This window comes from Cygnus olor, chromosome 12, assembly GCF_009769625.2.
Source record: "Cygnus olor isolate bCygOlo1 chromosome 12, bCygOlo1.pri.v2, whole genome shotgun sequence".
NCBI classification, from domain to species: domain Eukaryota; kingdom Metazoa; phylum Chordata; class Aves; order Anseriformes; family Anatidae; genus Cygnus; species Cygnus olor.
Window position 1 is genome coordinate 17,055,956 of NC_049180.1, and position 17,337 is coordinate 17,073,292.

The 17,337-nt window shown below is 37.6% G+C and overlaps 1 long non-coding RNA gene across 1 annotated transcript; it reads right to left on the minus strand.

Moving 5' to 3' along the window:
- Positions 1 to 1,013: 1,013 nt before the first annotated feature.
- On the minus strand, positions 1,014 to 16,296 carry LOC121076791. The gene is made up of 4 exons (XR_005823712.1): positions 16,164 to 16,296; positions 14,310 to 14,420; positions 12,686 to 12,687; positions 1,014 to 1,390 (listed from the first exon to the last, which is right to left on the minus strand). It is a non-coding gene; the product is annotated as an uncharacterized LOC121076791 (long non-coding RNA).
- Positions 16,297 to 17,337: the final 1,041 nt, after the last annotated feature.

The window sequence follows — 17,337 nt, forward strand, 5'->3', positions numbered from 1 at the left end:
GGGGAACCCCTCCCCATTTTGGGGGTACTGTGACTGAGTGGCTTTTTAACCGGTGCGGCACATCTTTATTTACAACTTTTACCTACTCAACACAACCTGTAAAGTGTGTTTTTTCTAAAACTTTCCATGTGATACAGCTCTATATATTATATTACACTTATAAAATCCCACCAAACCCTTATGAATTAAAAGATAATTAGTGGTTCAAAACACATAAGACATTAGGCCAGAAGTGTCAAAAATGTCATGAAAGACCATAAATCATAGTATACTTGCATTGATCCCTTATATAGTTAGTTTTTAAATCATCTCTTTAACACCTTGTAAATGTACAAACAACTATGAACCCAAGGGAAACTTTAATATGTTTTTCATACATATTTTAATTTCATCTCAAAGTACTGGCTGCATAAAAATTAAGTCAGACTCACAAAAACTCATTGATTTCCTCTGGATAAAACCCATCTGTCCAAACTAATTTAGAAGCTTTTTGAAGCCGTAAAGTTAGTCATGCAACACTGAGGTCATTATGGACATCCTGTACTGTAGGAACTCTAGTGTAATTTTAAGAAGGTAATTTTGTTATATTTACTGTATTTAAATACAGTGCTACTTTTAAGGAACAAAAGCCTTACTGTGTAACTGTATTGAAAGTAAACCAGAAGCTGTGAAAAGTGAGATCTGTTCTTTTCCTTGTGATTAATGCACCTTTCTGCCAAAATTGAAACTTCTTAACTGAGCTCATTTAATACAAAGTAAACGAATTCTGCTCTTTGGATTTGATCCGCTGGCTAAGCTCTATAGATAAGGGTCTAACAGTGAATAGCTTTCATTCTAAACAAAGGATGTTTTGATAGAAAGGTCAGAGCTAAGGTCTTTTATATTGTGATAACAGGAAAGGGAAATGACATATTAATGGCAATTCATGCCATGGTGGTCTGCTGAACATGGTGGATCCAAAAGAAAAAAAAGTCTGCAGTGGTATTTTTTTTAAGGACATCAGTTTTTAATCGGTCTTATTTTGAATGACAATTTCTTTCATTGCAGTTGGCAAGACAGAGATGCCAAAATGTACAACACTGCTACTGCAGGGAAGACTGAAAAAAAAATTGTGTGTATTGATCTGGATTCTGCCCTCGAACATTTTGCTGCCAGACAGAATATTAAACAGGCTTAGCCCCTGTGAGTCACACTTGTAACAAATGGTGATCTGTGGCTAATTTTTATAATGTGGTAGACCTTAATTACATGCTGAATCACTTGAATAGGACAAATAAGTTTAAATGAAGAGGTTCTCACTGCAGTTCTGGACACATGCAACATGTTGCGTGCTTTTTGTGCAGTGCTTGTGAAGCTGGGAACAGAATTTGTCATAATGGAAGCTTCATAGCTTCTACAATAAAAAATACAGTGAGTTTTAGAACATTAAAAATAAATAGATATTGTGCAGTTGCAGGACTAATTCTACCACAGAAATCTTTATTCTTTATTCTTTATTATCTCATTCAAAATGATGTGATCAGGCTAGGCAGTCACTGCAGTGAAGATACTTGAAATGCTTATTCCACTCCCCTTCCCACCCACCCTTAGGGCAGGCTGCTTTATCTAGAGCCAGCTGATGTTATCTATAATGCCAGCAACTTCTTACATATCCACGTTGAATCCAACAATTTAATGACATGGTATGATAGTGTACATTCCCATGTTACCTAATGAAGGCTGGACTGAACAGCATTTCTTTTATGTTTGGTAGAGTATCAACACAGAAAACAGCAGTATCAAGTATTCAAGGAGCAGTGTAGGATGACAGCAGAATAGTACATTTTTCCTGTTGGTGTCTCACATCTCCAAAGAGAAGACTTCCCCTTGCTTTCTTCCCTTGCTTCCCCCTTGAGATGCATTCCCTGGTAGTCAGTCAGTTTGCATGTCAGGCAGCAACTGCCAAATTGGCAACATTAGCAAAAGATGCTATCCCTTGCTACTACATCCAAGCTCTGTAAGCTGCACTCTCCACTTCTAAACTAGCACGGCACAAATAATGCCATTATACTTGCATGTAAGGCCCGTCAAGCACTCCGATGACACCAGATAACTCTGAAAAGCATCACATAGAAAAGATACCAGAAAGCAAACAACCCCCGCCTCGCTCACATCTGCTATTTTAACAACTTCCCACCCCCAGACAGAAGATTAGAACCAATCTCATCACTTGCAAAGTGGGTTGTTGCATGCCATCTCTAGAAAATCTTTGAGATTTCATGAGACAACCTTAGAAATGCTTTGTCACGACCTCTGGGAACAGTTTTGGGAAAGAGCTCTTTTTAAATAATAATAATAATAATATTTAATAATAATAAATCAGCTGGACACAACTGGTTTAATCTCCAGTTAAAGGAAATGCAGGAACTCTAAAAATTTTTCTTACTCAGGAGACAATCTGTGCACCTCTAAGCCATGTACTGTGACAATAGTTACATACCTGAGGTACACACAAGGTTGTCACATGCCATTAGGCAAGCAGCGGCAGAAATTCAAATAATTAAATCCTACTTTCAGTACTTAGAATATCCCTTTGTCAAGTGTCTGTTCCCTTGGGTTACTGCTGTACCATTCCTGCAGGGAGTGAAAATATGGGACCTAGAACCAGTAAGCCTTTTCTGAATCTTGATGGATTCTCAGCTCAAACTTTAGTCATGAGGGACCAGATGTCTCCACATCTCCTGGCTTCCCAGTTAATAATTCTCAGAGATCTCAAATAGCTGCTGCTACTGCCTGCTCACGCAACCCTCCAGCTATTCCTCTTGCTAAAGAAAAATCACTTAAAATGATATTCCTTAGTATCATTCCCTACTATAATTCCTGCTATTTTCCCATAAAATCTGGTGTCTCCTTCAGTCTTTGTTAATATATCCTGCAATGTTGTGAAAAAACTTATTTCAAATGGTTCTTACTTGATTAGCCAAATACTATTATTTTATGGAAGTGTGATTGTAACATAGATGTTTGTCTTTTTATTCAATGACACTGAATGCATTTTGCTAGCATTTTGATTTAGAGAAAGCTTTTAAATATGAAAAAATCTAAATACTAGTGAAGTATATGCTACGTGAATAAGCGTGATATCACTTTGAAATATATCTATATTTTTAATTATAAAATAATAAACAGCTCTTTATGAGACAGTTAAATTTTGTCAGATTTTAATCTAGTCATGGAATGAAAACAGTTTCCCATTTTGCAGTCTGATACCAAGCTGTAGTAATTTCTTTCAAAATCAGAATTCTTCCTTTTAATAGGCAACTATTTAAGTGCCATAGGAACAAGCCAGTAGTGTTTTCTAAAATGTTTTAGGAATCCTCTGGATTTTTTTCAGCTCTCATTACAGATATGTAACTTAGCTCCTGAATTTGACCAGTCATGCTACAAAAAAAGTAACCCTGATATGAAGTTTTTTACCACTGCCAGCTAAGTTCATGGAAGTAAGTGAAACCGCATTTATTTACTCCATAAAAACATTAAGAGAACCATATACGCAGGAAACATGATTTGAGACATTACTTGATTGTGAAATAACTCCTTGAAAAACTGCCACAATTGCAAATGATTGTGCGGCTATCGTTGACATGAAAGATGAGATTGTTGTGAAAGTCAGTGCATATGTGCACGCAGCACTTTTACATCTGCATTCAAGAAGAAGGCATAGCCATCTTTTGAAACCACACTGCTCTTGACTGAGCTACTGATTGTACAAGACCGATTTGGATCAATATGCTTAAATGATGGACAATTTGTTCTCCCAGGGTCCCCAGTTCACTCTGTAAACTGGGAAGAGAACAAGCAGAGCCCAAGGGATATGTAAATAATATTCTGCTACATAAAAGGGTGAACTTCATTCTCAGAGCTGACCGTGTCACTGAGGGAGAGTATTGCAATCTTCACTCATCAAATCACTACATAAGCATGAACTAAGCAGGATTTTCTTTAGCAGGCTTTTCCTCTAGCAAGAATATCAGTCTTAATCTTTGTCATTTAGCAAAAATAAATCCTGGAAATTAAAAAAAAATAAATAAAAATCCAGCAGTAAAATTAATAATGAATTAGTAATGTGCTTTCAGCAAATCTGTCAATAAATGGCAACATTTTTACTGAATAACGAAAAAAAAGGTGAGTTCGTGTACCCCATCTTATTTTTCCTGATATCATCATTTTTATAGCACTCTCTTTGAGGGGATGGTTCATCATAAAACAGGGGAACACATTCAAACAATAGAGTTGTTCCTTATATTTTCCAAAAAGAGTATTCTTATGCAGGTTCCACTTAACAAATGCATCTGTCACATCGTATGAAACATTTTACATGACCTCCGTTGTCTTATCTCATAGTCCTAATGTTTCCTAAGACGTAACTGTGATATAAGAAGGTACTACTGTCTCTGCTATAGTGAGAGGGAATTAAAGTACAAAGTGGCTATGTGAATTGGCAAAATCACAAAAGAGGCCTATGGGGGAGCAGGAAATTGAATACCAGCCTTGTAGCTTAACCAGTGTGTCAGCCTTCTCTTTGAAAAGAATAAATGGTCCTGGAACTACTGAATGGTTATTGAAATCAATATGCAAAGAATAAAATAAATGTTTACTGATAGTTTTTGCAATATTTTTGCCCTAAACTAATGTTTATATACTAAACTGATATACTTTCAAATGACACAAATAAGTAGATAATCAAGCGGAAAAAGCAAAAGTTTTTAGAACTATAGTAGTCTGAAAAGATCCATGTAAGTCATAGTGATCTCACATATTGCATTTATAAATCTATGTAATTCAGATGTGTGTATATATTAGTATATATATCATAGAATCATAGAATCATAGAATATCCCGAGTTGGAAGGGACCCATAAGGATCATCAAGTCCAACTCCTGGCACCGCACAGGTCTGCCCAAATGTTTAGACCATGTGACTAAGTGCACAGTCCAATCGCTTCTTAAATTCAGACAGGCTTGGTGCAGTGACTACTTCACTGGGGAGCCTGTTCCAGTGTGCGACCACCCTCTCGGTGAAGAACCTCTTCCTGATGTCTAGCCTAAACTTCCCCTGCCTCAGCTTCACACCGTTCCCACGGGTCCTGTCACTGGTGATAACAGAGAACTCTCCACACCCTCTCGCGAGGAAGTTGTAGACTGCGATGAGGTCCCCCCTCAGCCTCCTCTTCTCCAGGCTGAACAGGCCCAGTGACCTCAGCTGCTCCTCGTACGTCTTCCCCGCTAGGCCCTTCACCATCTTCGTCACCCTCCTCTGGACACTCTCCAACAGTTTCATGTCCTTTTTATACTGTGGTGCCCAGAACTGCACACAGTACTCGAGGTGGGGCTGCACAAGCGCAGAGTAGAGCGGGACAATCACTTCCCTCGACCGACTAGCAATGCCGTGCTTGATGCATCCCAGGATACGGTTGGCCCTCCTGGCTGCCAGGGCATGCTGCTGGCTCATATTCAACTTGCTGTCAACCACAACCCCCAGATCCCTCTCTGCGGGGCTGCTCTCCAGCATCTCGTCACCAAGTCTGTACGTATAGCCAGGGTTGCCCTGTCCCAGGTGCAGGACCCGGCACTTGCTTTTGTTAAACTTCATGTGGTTGGTGATTGCCCAGCTCTCCAATCTGTCCAGATCTCTCTGCAAGGCCTTTCCACCCTCATCAGAGTCCACAACTCCTCCAAGTTTGGTGTCATTGACAAATTTGCTCAGAACACCTTCTAGTCCTACATCCAAATCATTTATAAAAACATTGAAGAGGACTTGCCCTAAAATGGAGCCTTGAGGGACCCCACTAGTGACCATCCGCCAGCCAGATGTGGCCCCATTTACCACAACCCTTTGAGCCCTGCCTGTCAGCCAATTGCTCACCCATCGCATGATGTTTTTGTTTAGCTGTATGCTGGACATTTTGTCCAGTAGGATCCTATGGGAAACCGTGTCAAAAGCTTTGCTGAAGTCCAAAAAGCCCACATCAGCTGGTTTCCCTTGATCGACTAGATGGGTGATCTTATCATAAAAGGAAATCAAATTTGTTAGGCAGGACCTACCCCTCATGAACCCATGTTGGCTGGGACCAATGACTGCATTGTCCCCCAGGTGCACTTCAATAACTTCAAGGATCATCCTTTCCATAATTTTACCAGGCACTGACGTGAGACTGACAGGCCTGTAATTGCTAGGGTCTTCTTTCTTACCCTTCTTGAAAATTGGCACAACATTTGCCAGCTTCCAGTCCAATGGGACCTCACCAGATTCCCAAGATCGTTGAAAAATAATTGAGAGGGGTCCCGTGATGACGTCAGCCAGCTCTTTAAGCATCCTGGGATGAATCCCATCCGGACCCATGGACTTGTATGGATCCAAGTGGAGCAGCAATTCCCACACACGTTCAGGGTTGGTTGGGAGTTTGTCATTCCCACTGTCATGGTCCTCCAGCTCAGGGTACCTTGGGTCCCGAAGCCCATCATCAGTGTTGAAGACAGAGGTGAAGAAGGCGTTAAATGTCTCTGCTTTGCTTATGTCATTGTCTGTGAGGAGACCCTCCCCATCTAGTAGCGGACCTATGTTTTCTTTGGTTCTCCTTTTTCTGTTCACATATCTAAAAAAACCTTTTTTATTGTCTCCCACAGACATGGCCAGCTTCAACTCTAGTTGGGCTTTGGCCACATGAATTTTCTCCCTACAAACACAAACAGCATCCCTGTATTCCTTCCTCGTCGCCTGACCCTCCTTCCAGCAGCCGTACACTTTCTTTTTTCGCCTTAGCTCCAGTAGAAGATCCCTGGTCAGCCAGGCAGGCCTTCTGCCCCGCTTGCCTGACTTCTGATATTTTGGAATCGCCTGATCTTGAGCTTTTAGGAGGCAGTGCTTAAAGATGGACCAGCACTGATGGACACCAATGCCTTCAAAAGCAGTTTCCCAGGGGACCTTGCTAATTCCCTGAGCAGCCTGAAGTCTGCTTTCCCCACATCCAGGGCTGAAGTTTTGGTGGCAGTTTTCCTTCTGTCACCATAAATTCTAAACTCAACCACTTCATGGTCACTATGACTGAGACGGCCGCCAATTGCCACGTCTCCCACAAGACCCTCTCTGTTCTCCAGCAACAGATCTAGGAGGGCACCTTTCTTAGTTGGCTCACTTAGCACCTGCACCAAGAAGTTATCATCTAGGTTTTATGAACCTCCTGGACTTGCTCGTGTCAGCCATGTTGTGATTCCAGTTGATGTCTGGCAAGTTAAAATCCCCCATTAGGATTTATATATATTCTCTCTCGCTATATATATATATATTCTATATATATATTCTGTTCCATTAGAGTTGTCATTCCTCCCTTCCTCCCTTGTGAATTTTTTTAAAGCTATTTTCTGTCAAAGCAAGATATGTCAGATAAAACAGGCTTCAGATTTTTGTATGTCTTAATGACAAAATAAGCCTTCTTGTTTCATGGTACTTAATACTTCATCCATATCTTACATAACCGTATTTATTAGTCTTCATCACGTAATTAATTTCTATTTTTGATTGATAGGATTATAGCAATTAAAAAGTACCGAGGGCTTTTAGAAGCAGATTCAGTATCAAATATCTTCCCAGTTATAAATTACAAATGTACACACTTCCAAATATAGCTTGTTCTTCAGGATCTTAATTTAACAACAATATTTTAGTACATCATGGTTCTGAAATGCCAAGACTGAAACAAAAATCAAGAGGCCAGAACACGACATATTTCTGTATGACATTCAATGCTAATTATTAGCTACACCCAGGAGGTCTAGAGCTGTTATAATACTGAAGTCATTAGCCTGACTGTTTATAACCTATTATTTAACTATAGCATAGCATTAAAGAGTCAGCTAGCTACATTTGCTACTCAGGGAGAGACATTTATCACCAAACAGAAATTCTATACACTGTGGTTTTCTTGACATTTTGCTCAGCTGTTCCCTATACATTTGGAAAACATGATTACTAAAATGCCTGTTAAATTCAATATAAAGTTGAATGAATTAGAGAAATATGCTTTACGAAGAATTGTACTTAACAGAGATGAGCCTATGTCCTAACATTAATATTCATGCTCAGAATGAAAGAGAATTTAGCAATAGATGGCTTCCTACTAAGAAGTGAAATGGCTTAAAACAAAACAAAAGAAAAAAAAAAACTTTTCCTTACTGTGGTTAGAACTAGTTACAATGTATCTTTATGGATAAAATCTGAAATACTGATAGATAAAATTTGGTCTTCTGTGCAATGAAAACATACTGAAACTTCATTGGAATTTCATCTTCCTCTCTGTCTTTGGGCCATTTCTCATCCAGTTAATTTCAGACAATGATAGCCCTATAGTGATCTTCAATTGACATTTAAAGAACTTTTTTTCCATTGCAATGCCACACCATTCAATCCATATATTATTATGCTTCTGAGAATTTGTTTACTGAAATCTTACTGTTTAAATACTCTTCAAAATAATTTCCATCTTTCTGAATCAATTTGTTCTATTCTGACAGCTTTCAGACATGAATTTATCAGAAAAGTTTATAATATGTCATAAGTTAATGTTGGAAATTGAGGATGAAATTCCTACCGGGGCAGAACCTTTTGAGTGTTGCAAAATACCGGTAACTTTTGTAGCCACATTCATTTGACATCAAGAAAAAGGAAGAAAGATTGCAAGTTGGAATAATTAGTATTGGAAACTAAACTTCACATTGAACTCTAATGGAAATGAATGGGTGAGCATTGAGAGAGACTTTTAATCATCACTTTTATAAATAGGGAGCTTTTTATCAATGCCTCTTAAACTCTTTATTATTTTTTTCTTTACAGACTTTTTTTTTAAGCCTTCCAAGTGGTTCTTCTAACTAGAGCATTAGACAGTTTACGCGCACAGATAAAATCTAAAATCTTTGAAGAAATAACTAGAAAGAAAAAGATGATACCTAGTACAATGCATTAAATTCACTGTAACCTTCAGAAAAAAAAAAAAAAAAAAAGTATATGCAGTGGATATCACCCGAGTCCAGTTATCATGAATAAGCTAGTACTCCCTGGAGTTAAACTCATGACTCTTTAAAGAACTTTAGCAAACTGCTATTATAAACATACATCTTCTCTGAATTAGGTTTATAATCAAAATTTTGTGAACCTTAGAGCTCCGTAAAAAGTTCACTTCAACGAAGAGTCACTTTGACAGAGGGTAAGAAGAATATGATAAACCCTTGATAATTTAATTACTTTGAGAACATACCAATTTGGATGACTTAAAAGTTCATATTGCTCCACCTTGGTGGTAGCTATACAGTCAGGTATTACTGAGATATTCCATTAAATTATATTTTATCTTAAAAAGCTAACACATCATACCAGAAACTTGACAGCTTAACTGTTAATATATAGATCTACACAGAGTGAGAATTTAACACTAAAGGTTTAACACCTTTAACACACACAAAAAAGGAAGCATCAGAACTTTTACAAATGTATGTAAATTTTATGCTAGTCATTCTCATTGTAAGGTACACAATTTTTAATATACAAAAATTTCAATTTACAGGAAAACTTAGGTCCTTCTGTTAGGAGGACCATTGTTAGAGCAGTGGTTACTTTTTTTTTTCCTTCTGTGCCATTTATCTCATTGTAATAAAACAGTCCTTCCTCCCCTGCAGATCAACATTGATATCATATCAGTGGTAATAGAAGCAACTTCTGAAGCATATGGAAGATCAGTATAATCGAAAATCAATGATCTAAACTGAGGCTGGTTGTTCTATAATGTGGTTTATGTAATTTGATAATGCCAATCCTAATGGAGTTAAATATAATCTATTGAAATTTCAGGATGCAAGGGTCAATAGGGAGTGCAATGCCTCACTTCCCAGCAATTACCACTTATTACTGGGGCAGTGCTTTTGCTTTGCTGTTCTGCTTGCCTCGATAAATAATATTTGGAGACCCTGCAGCTGCAGTCAATAGAGTACAGTTTTATTGTCACAGCTTCATAGTCAGATCAATACCAACTCTTCTGAGACACAGGAGAGAACTACCACACGCCAGTCTAATGAAACTATGTGTTTTTATGATTCTGAAATTATACATTTTATTCAATGCTCATGCTTAATGTCACTGTTGCTTTTAATAGGGCCCCTTTCACTAAACTTTTATGTGCCCTTCACATGACATTTATGTGTACAAAGAAAGGGAATTTGTGTTCTGAAAATGAGTTATAGTGAACCAAAATTGCAAACATTTCCTGATTTTTTTCTTGATGTTCGCTTCAGTTACAAGATTTCCTAACATTACTGTTGCAGTTTGAGAATAAACTAGAAAACAAGCAAAGTGCCTAAGTGGAACTCATGCTGCAGTTTAAAATCCATTAAAGGACACTGTAAGCTTCATTATGTTAGGAGTGTGACTCGTGGCCTCAAAACAAAAAGTGATTTAAAAAAATATGGATGTTAAAATATGTCCAAAATGATACCTGATTTTTTATGAAATTTTATATGTAACAGCTAGCTCTGAAAACACTGGCGTCAGAAGCTGGCTATGCAACTCTAGAAGAAGCTTAAATGATTTAGAGGAAGTTCCATCAAAAGGAACTGGGTTCAATTCAGGAAGCGCATTTAAGATGTAAATTAAATTCTCTTAGTGACGTGAATAAGTGTCAGGGAATGTGAGCTAGTGGAGAGGGTTCTGACTTAAATCCAGAAGGCATTGCTCATGAACTCACATGGGAGTATGTGAATATTTCTCTGCTTTTTACATGGGACACAGATCATCCTACTGTGCTTTCTAAATAGACGTAAGAAATTATTATAGACAAGACTTATAATGATCAAAGAGGTTCTGGAGGTATCACAAGAAAATTACAGTCCTTCTAGGTTAATGACAAATACCACATACAGAAATATTCAATACAAAAGAAAAGGTGTGGAAAATAGCTTTACATTGCAGCTCTTTTCACTAGCATTTGCTTTTAAATTCATGACCATTATGCCACATTTTCCAGGAAGTACAGTATATCATGGAAGCAATTTTCTTTACAATTATTTTTTTCAACTATTACTTGCATTTTTTGCACCTCATGCCAGTGATGATTTGTCACAGGATTACAGAAATAAGGTGATCAGTCATTTCCATGGGGTTAACATAGACGTGCTTTTAATGAATACTTTGGGAACACCGAAAGCTCAATTTTTGCTGACGGTAAAAAATCCCACAAGATGCGTAGACACTGAAAGTCTGTTCAATGATTTAAAGTCAGGTAAAAAAGGTGAGGAAGGATTTCAACATTTTTTTAAAACAGAGACCCTCTTTCCAACACCTTCAGGAGGGAGTTTTCCTTTGCAGTAGCGTAAATATTTATAACACTCACTGCCACCTGCACAATCTTCCCCATAAACTGATATGCTCTCATAACTACTGGTAATGAAACGTGTTTTACACTACAAGTCTTTGGCAATGTGTCTATGCAGTGCAGACATCATCAAAACAAGAGCACTAGCAAGCTTAGTACTGCGGCACAGCTATTGGCTATTTTAAGGTGTTTTCTTTCCCAGACAGACATCTCACATGCACATATGTATGCATACAAAACTACAGGAAGCAATATTGTCTAGAAGATAGGGCAGAGTCTTGGGATTCATAAGACTGAGTTCTATTCCCAACTTTTCTTCTGATTTCCCAGCAATTTTTTTAGTACTTACTTTATCTTTTTGTAATTCAAGTTATTACTTGTGAAATGGAATACTGATAGCTCATTCTTTTAAATGCTTTGAAATGAATTAATGAAAAATGGCATGTATGAAACAAACACTATATGAATAATGTATTTATATTTGTATGTATCTAGGATTTTAAATAACCAGTTTGGAGTAGACAATATGTGGAGTTACTTCAGTGTAGAATAACCACGGTCATTTGCTTAAGGACACCCAGAATATCATAGATATTGAAGAAAAATTACTTAACTCATTCAGCTACTATTTGAGGCAGCTAATTATTTTAAGGCATCTGGAATAAATATGAATTTGAAGAATAATATCAAAGCAGAAAACTAATTTATTAGATTTCTTAATTTCATACTTTTTTTCTAGAAGTTACCATTATTTAAAGTTGTGTCTAAGATCCAAAATTATCTTTACAAAATACAAGTGGCCTTTGTTGGTTTATTGGTCATCATCCAGCTTTATATAGTTTCAGCATTTTTGTAACAGAATAAGTAGGATAAAATTCCAGGTTTGCAATAAATTTTTGGCAGAACAGATATTTACCTTTATGTTAAAAAAAAAAAAAAAAAAGCAGCAAGTAGTTATGTACAATGAGAAAAGTATCTAGATAAAGAACTTGCAATAATAAAATTTGATCAAAAGCTCACTGAAGACAATAGAATTCTATTCCACTGATTACAATGGCTATTGGATAGGATTGCAAACGGGAAAATTAAGGCATCCATCCAACGAAGCGCTTAAACACAAGAGCAGACTTGCTTAAATCTCATTGAAAACATCTTATTTTTGATTCCATCTGGATTATTTGCAGGGTGAGAAATGACTCCGTATAAAGAGGGGTAACAGTATATGGCCTCTGGAGCCATATACCTAGAGCAGATCTTTGTGTCACGGAATGCAGAGTCTGATGTATCCACATCTTTAAATAGTCATAGAGGCTACTTTAGCCTATCTGAAATTTGGTTGATGAAACGTTGCCAATCTGAAGAATGGGGTAAGTCTCATAGCATGCCATCCCTGCTGTCACAGAAGGAGCCTGATCATTATGCTACGCCATGTACAAGACGTAGCTGTTCCAGGCCTTCCACTAGGATATTAGCTTTTGCTGCTGAGTTTGCTGGATCATTTGGACAGATGAAAATGTGTGTGTTTCATAATGAAAGACAACAGAAAAAAATAAAGAAGGAACTTTTCCCATGAACAGAGTTTTTGACCAGCTTTGTACTTTATTTCTTCTGAGGATATGATAGGGGAGTTTTGTGTGGTAGAACAAGTTGTGTTTTAGCAAAACTGAACATGACAGCAGGAGGGAGGCTATTATTTAGACCAGCATTAGTAAAGATGAACAAGAAGGCACAGTATATTCCTACATAAAAATAATGCATACTGTAAAAATTGAGGCCAAGATTAGGATATTGCTTTAAATATAAAATCCCCCATGTTTCAAAGTATATACCAGTGTAAATCCACTCCTTGGTTATCAACAGAAGTACATGCAATATGTATAGATAGTAGAGTCGTATTTTCTCTTTAAACTGTCATATATATGCATTGATTATTCAGTGAAAGCAGGACAGCTAGAAAAGCTCTGCTCTGCCAATCCTTTTATCCCTGACATGTAAAACTTCAAGGCAGAAGGAACATGAAAAGAACAGACTTATACATTAATTGTTGAGAAAAATAGAATACAATGGCAAAAGAGATACATTTTAGTGGTTTTTAATGAATCACAGAGCAAATGAAATTACTTTTGCATATGGAAACATTCTGTTGTACCAATATTTATCCAAACACAGATATTTTTAGGTGGAGAAATACTCATGTATTTTACAATGAAATGTTATTGAAAATGACTATACCTTGGGAAATGAATGGGATCTTATATTGTCACTGAACATATTGAAAGGGACTAAAGACCATAAGTTAACTCCTTATGGTTCTCATTTGAAATGTGTCAAAGCATCACTAGAACTAGATAATTCATTACAATCCAGTGCAGTTAAGCACCTCATAAAGTTAATATTCAACACTTGTATTTACAGCACTTTCACTTAAGTAGGTTTTTAGGCATGTTGTTTTAACCAAACTAGTGTTGACACAATTATTTCATTTTGCCTTGTGTCAGTATCAGATAATCATATTTTTCTTTATTGAATGCTTTCCCAAAGTCAGCACAATTACTCTTGTTATAGCACAATAGAACAACAACTGAAACACACCATTCCCACTAGGGAGGATGTGGCAGAAATGAAAGAACCAGAACTTTCAGTACTTTCTTAGTCTTCCAAGAAATGTCTCCCTTCCACTTTATAAAAAGTCATAGTACGGGACTGGGGCAGAATTCCTTTTTTCATCAAAGTTATACAAATTCTCTTTTAATGTATAAGGGATCTACAGATTTTTCCATGCTTTTCATAAGAAATAGCAGAAAACAGGCTGCAGTTTTCATCTTCCTTACCCATGCACTTCCTTACCCATTCACTGAAGAGGAGAAAATGCAGTTATACCACTACTTGTGTAAATTATTTGCTATTGTCTTACCTTTGTCTCCGCAAGTGAAATTATTTTGACAACGAAGTGATATCTGAGTTGCCTGGTCATGTTTCTTAGCTATTCCACAGACTCCTACTGAAGTCCACTTAATCGTTTTGCCTTTAAAATTGGAAAATAAATAAATAAATGTCCTTGTTAAAACAGGCAATAGTTCTGACCTTGACATCTTTATAATGTAAACACACCAGAAAAATTGTATCTTTTGATTTTTATAAAACTCACACAAACTTAGTTTGGATGCAACAGTAGAAATAGTAAAGCGTTAGTGTTATTGCAGTAAACGTGGTGGCAGTAAAAATACGTGGCAAAGTTTGTAGTAAGAAGGAATTTCTTTTAATACAATACTCACATTTTTTAAAACTACTCTGTTGTTTTCAACTGCATCAGTTGGTCTAAGAAAAGATATTGCCACTCCTTAAAAATCCTATTGTGAGAAATTAATAATAATAGTGACAAAGTATATTTAAAATGCTTCTATCTAGGATTGTGTAAAATTATGATATCAAGGAAGAAATAGAATGAAAATAGCATTCATAGTCCATTGCAATTATTGCTCAAAACCACAATTACATATGATTTGAGGGTGTGCTGTTATACTAGTTCTGGAATTAATTCATGCATTGGTTGTTTTATGTATACTTTCTGATTCTGTTCAGTGTCACAAAATATATTGAAAACTCTTAACACCTTTTAAAACTCGATTCACTTCTGATGCAATAACAGAGATTGGTCCAATAAAGTAGAACGAAAATCCATTTGTGAACCTTTTCACTGAAGTATATTAAAAAAAATCTCCGGTTATTTGAGCTTACCTTATAAAATGTTTACATGCCATTAAATAGTACTAACATCTCCTGTGTAAATTAAATGGGCTGTGATGTTCCCCGTGTCCTAAAGAGCAGTAGTACTTGTGGCTATAAAAATACCTTCATGTAATAAATCAAATGCTCTGCTCCTAAAACTGGAATTATAAAAATAAAAGGACACAATCCCTGCCTAATTAGCTTGTCTGTGCATGCACTGCAAACAAAAGTATGTTTTAACTTCAGCAGTATCTACATTTCAGCATATTTTAAGAACTAGTACCTGCTGTGGGAGGAAGAGTTTACTTTTCTGGATAATTTTGAATTATTTCTTTTTTTTTTTTTTTTTTTAAATGCATGTGCTAGTTTGTTAAAGATTTTCCATCTATATAAAAGATAACGGGTAGAACTGTTTGATGGTATAAAAGTCTGACACACAACAGTCCAAATTCAGAGGGAAGACAGGCAGTGAAGTAAGTTGATCCTTTTCATGCTCACTTAAAATATTTGCTTTCATCCATTTGCTGATATGTAAGCAGAAGGCAGCCCTAACCTGGCATGAAGGCAGGTAGAGATGTAAAGCTGAACTAGAAAACTTTTTTTTCTCAGGTTTCATGTTTCTGCATGCTGTTGGTTTCTTTCCTTGTTACGTTCCTCTCCACTGAACCTTTTGCAAATAATGTTTGCCAACATGAGAATTTGCCAAATTTCTCTGCTTCCATTTACTTTTACTTTTGGAAATATTTTTGGCTTCAGTTGTATAGGCAAGTAGTATCTTTAGATGAGCCTACTCTACAAGGAATAACATGTGTGTTGTAGTGGCTGCGAGGAGCTCCTCTGAGACATTTTATCTGCTAGAGTCACTATCTGTCTATTGCAGAACTGAGTGCTACTGAAATTTAGCTGAAAGAGTTACTCCAGCAAGGAAAAGTTTTTTTATCATGCATGTTTTTTACATTATAATTTGATTTGAAATTAATCGAATCAATATACAGTAGTTACTATAAATAAATGACACTCGTTCTTGCATTATTCTTACCTAGACTGATCCTTAAATGAGTATTTATTGACTATTTCTCCACAAGTTGTATTATCTGAGGTAAAATCGTTCCCATCTGTGGTAACAGTTGGTATAACAAATTGCTGTGGAGGCCACAGAAGTGCTCTCCCATTTCCTTGAAGATGAGTGCACAAGACAAGTGCTTAGTTACAAAGCTGGTTTATATTCAAATGCAAGAAAAATAAATGCTTTAAAGATACAAAAAGATTGAAAACAAATCTCCCCTCTACCCTCTAAGACTGCAGAATGGTTCCTTTTCTCTATCCTGTTTTCCTGTCCAGCAACTCCAGTGCCATCAGGGTTTATAACAATCTCTGAGGAGTTCTCTCCAGATCCCTAGAACCTCATCTTCTTTCCACCATCCATCCCCTCAGCTTGCCTGGGAGCATGGTCCCTCTTGGCTTCCTGCCCGCACACCTGCTGCCCAACCACCCCAGGACCCTCATGCCTCACCCAGACCAGCCAGCACCACTGAGGTGCCCAGAGCCCAGCACACTGCCTGGGCACCGCCCCAAGCTGCTCTCACCTTTCCACAGAATTCACAGGCTTTAAGTGTTTACTTTCTTGTTTCCACAGGACTTGCAACAAATTACAGTAAAACAGAGGCAGAGTGAACACTTTTGCTACCACACTTGGCAAAGCTGATGATGAATGACATTTTTGCGTGCTATTTTACTGACAATGCTAGTGAGGCTGTTTTGTGGTCAAACACCACCACGCTGCTTCTTGGCCACCTTGTTTTCCTGAAGGTCTTGAAGCCACAGGTGAGAGGCAGCCCCGCTGAGCCTCAGGTGCAGAGGAGTATGTCACACCTGCCACTAGGCTCTCTGTCAGGCATCTTGCTGCCTCCCTGCCTGCCATGAGGCAGTCCCAGCATGTGGCAGCCAGCATCGTCTCCCTGCTGTGGCAGGTATGATGCTGAGCCTGTTTTCTTCCCAGTGAGGTTTCTGTTTTAAGGGGCTTAGAGGCTGCTACCATGGGGATGGCATGTGAGGGGGCCCCTCCCCTAGCTTTGCCCTTTCTTGGTGGGAAAGCTGGTGCGCTGTACCAAGGCCTGCTGCTTTTGGATGACAAGGTGGTGCCCCATGTCCCATGGCTGCTTGTGAGGTGGAAGATGGCCACCAGGCCTAGCTCAGAACTCGCAAAGGAGGAA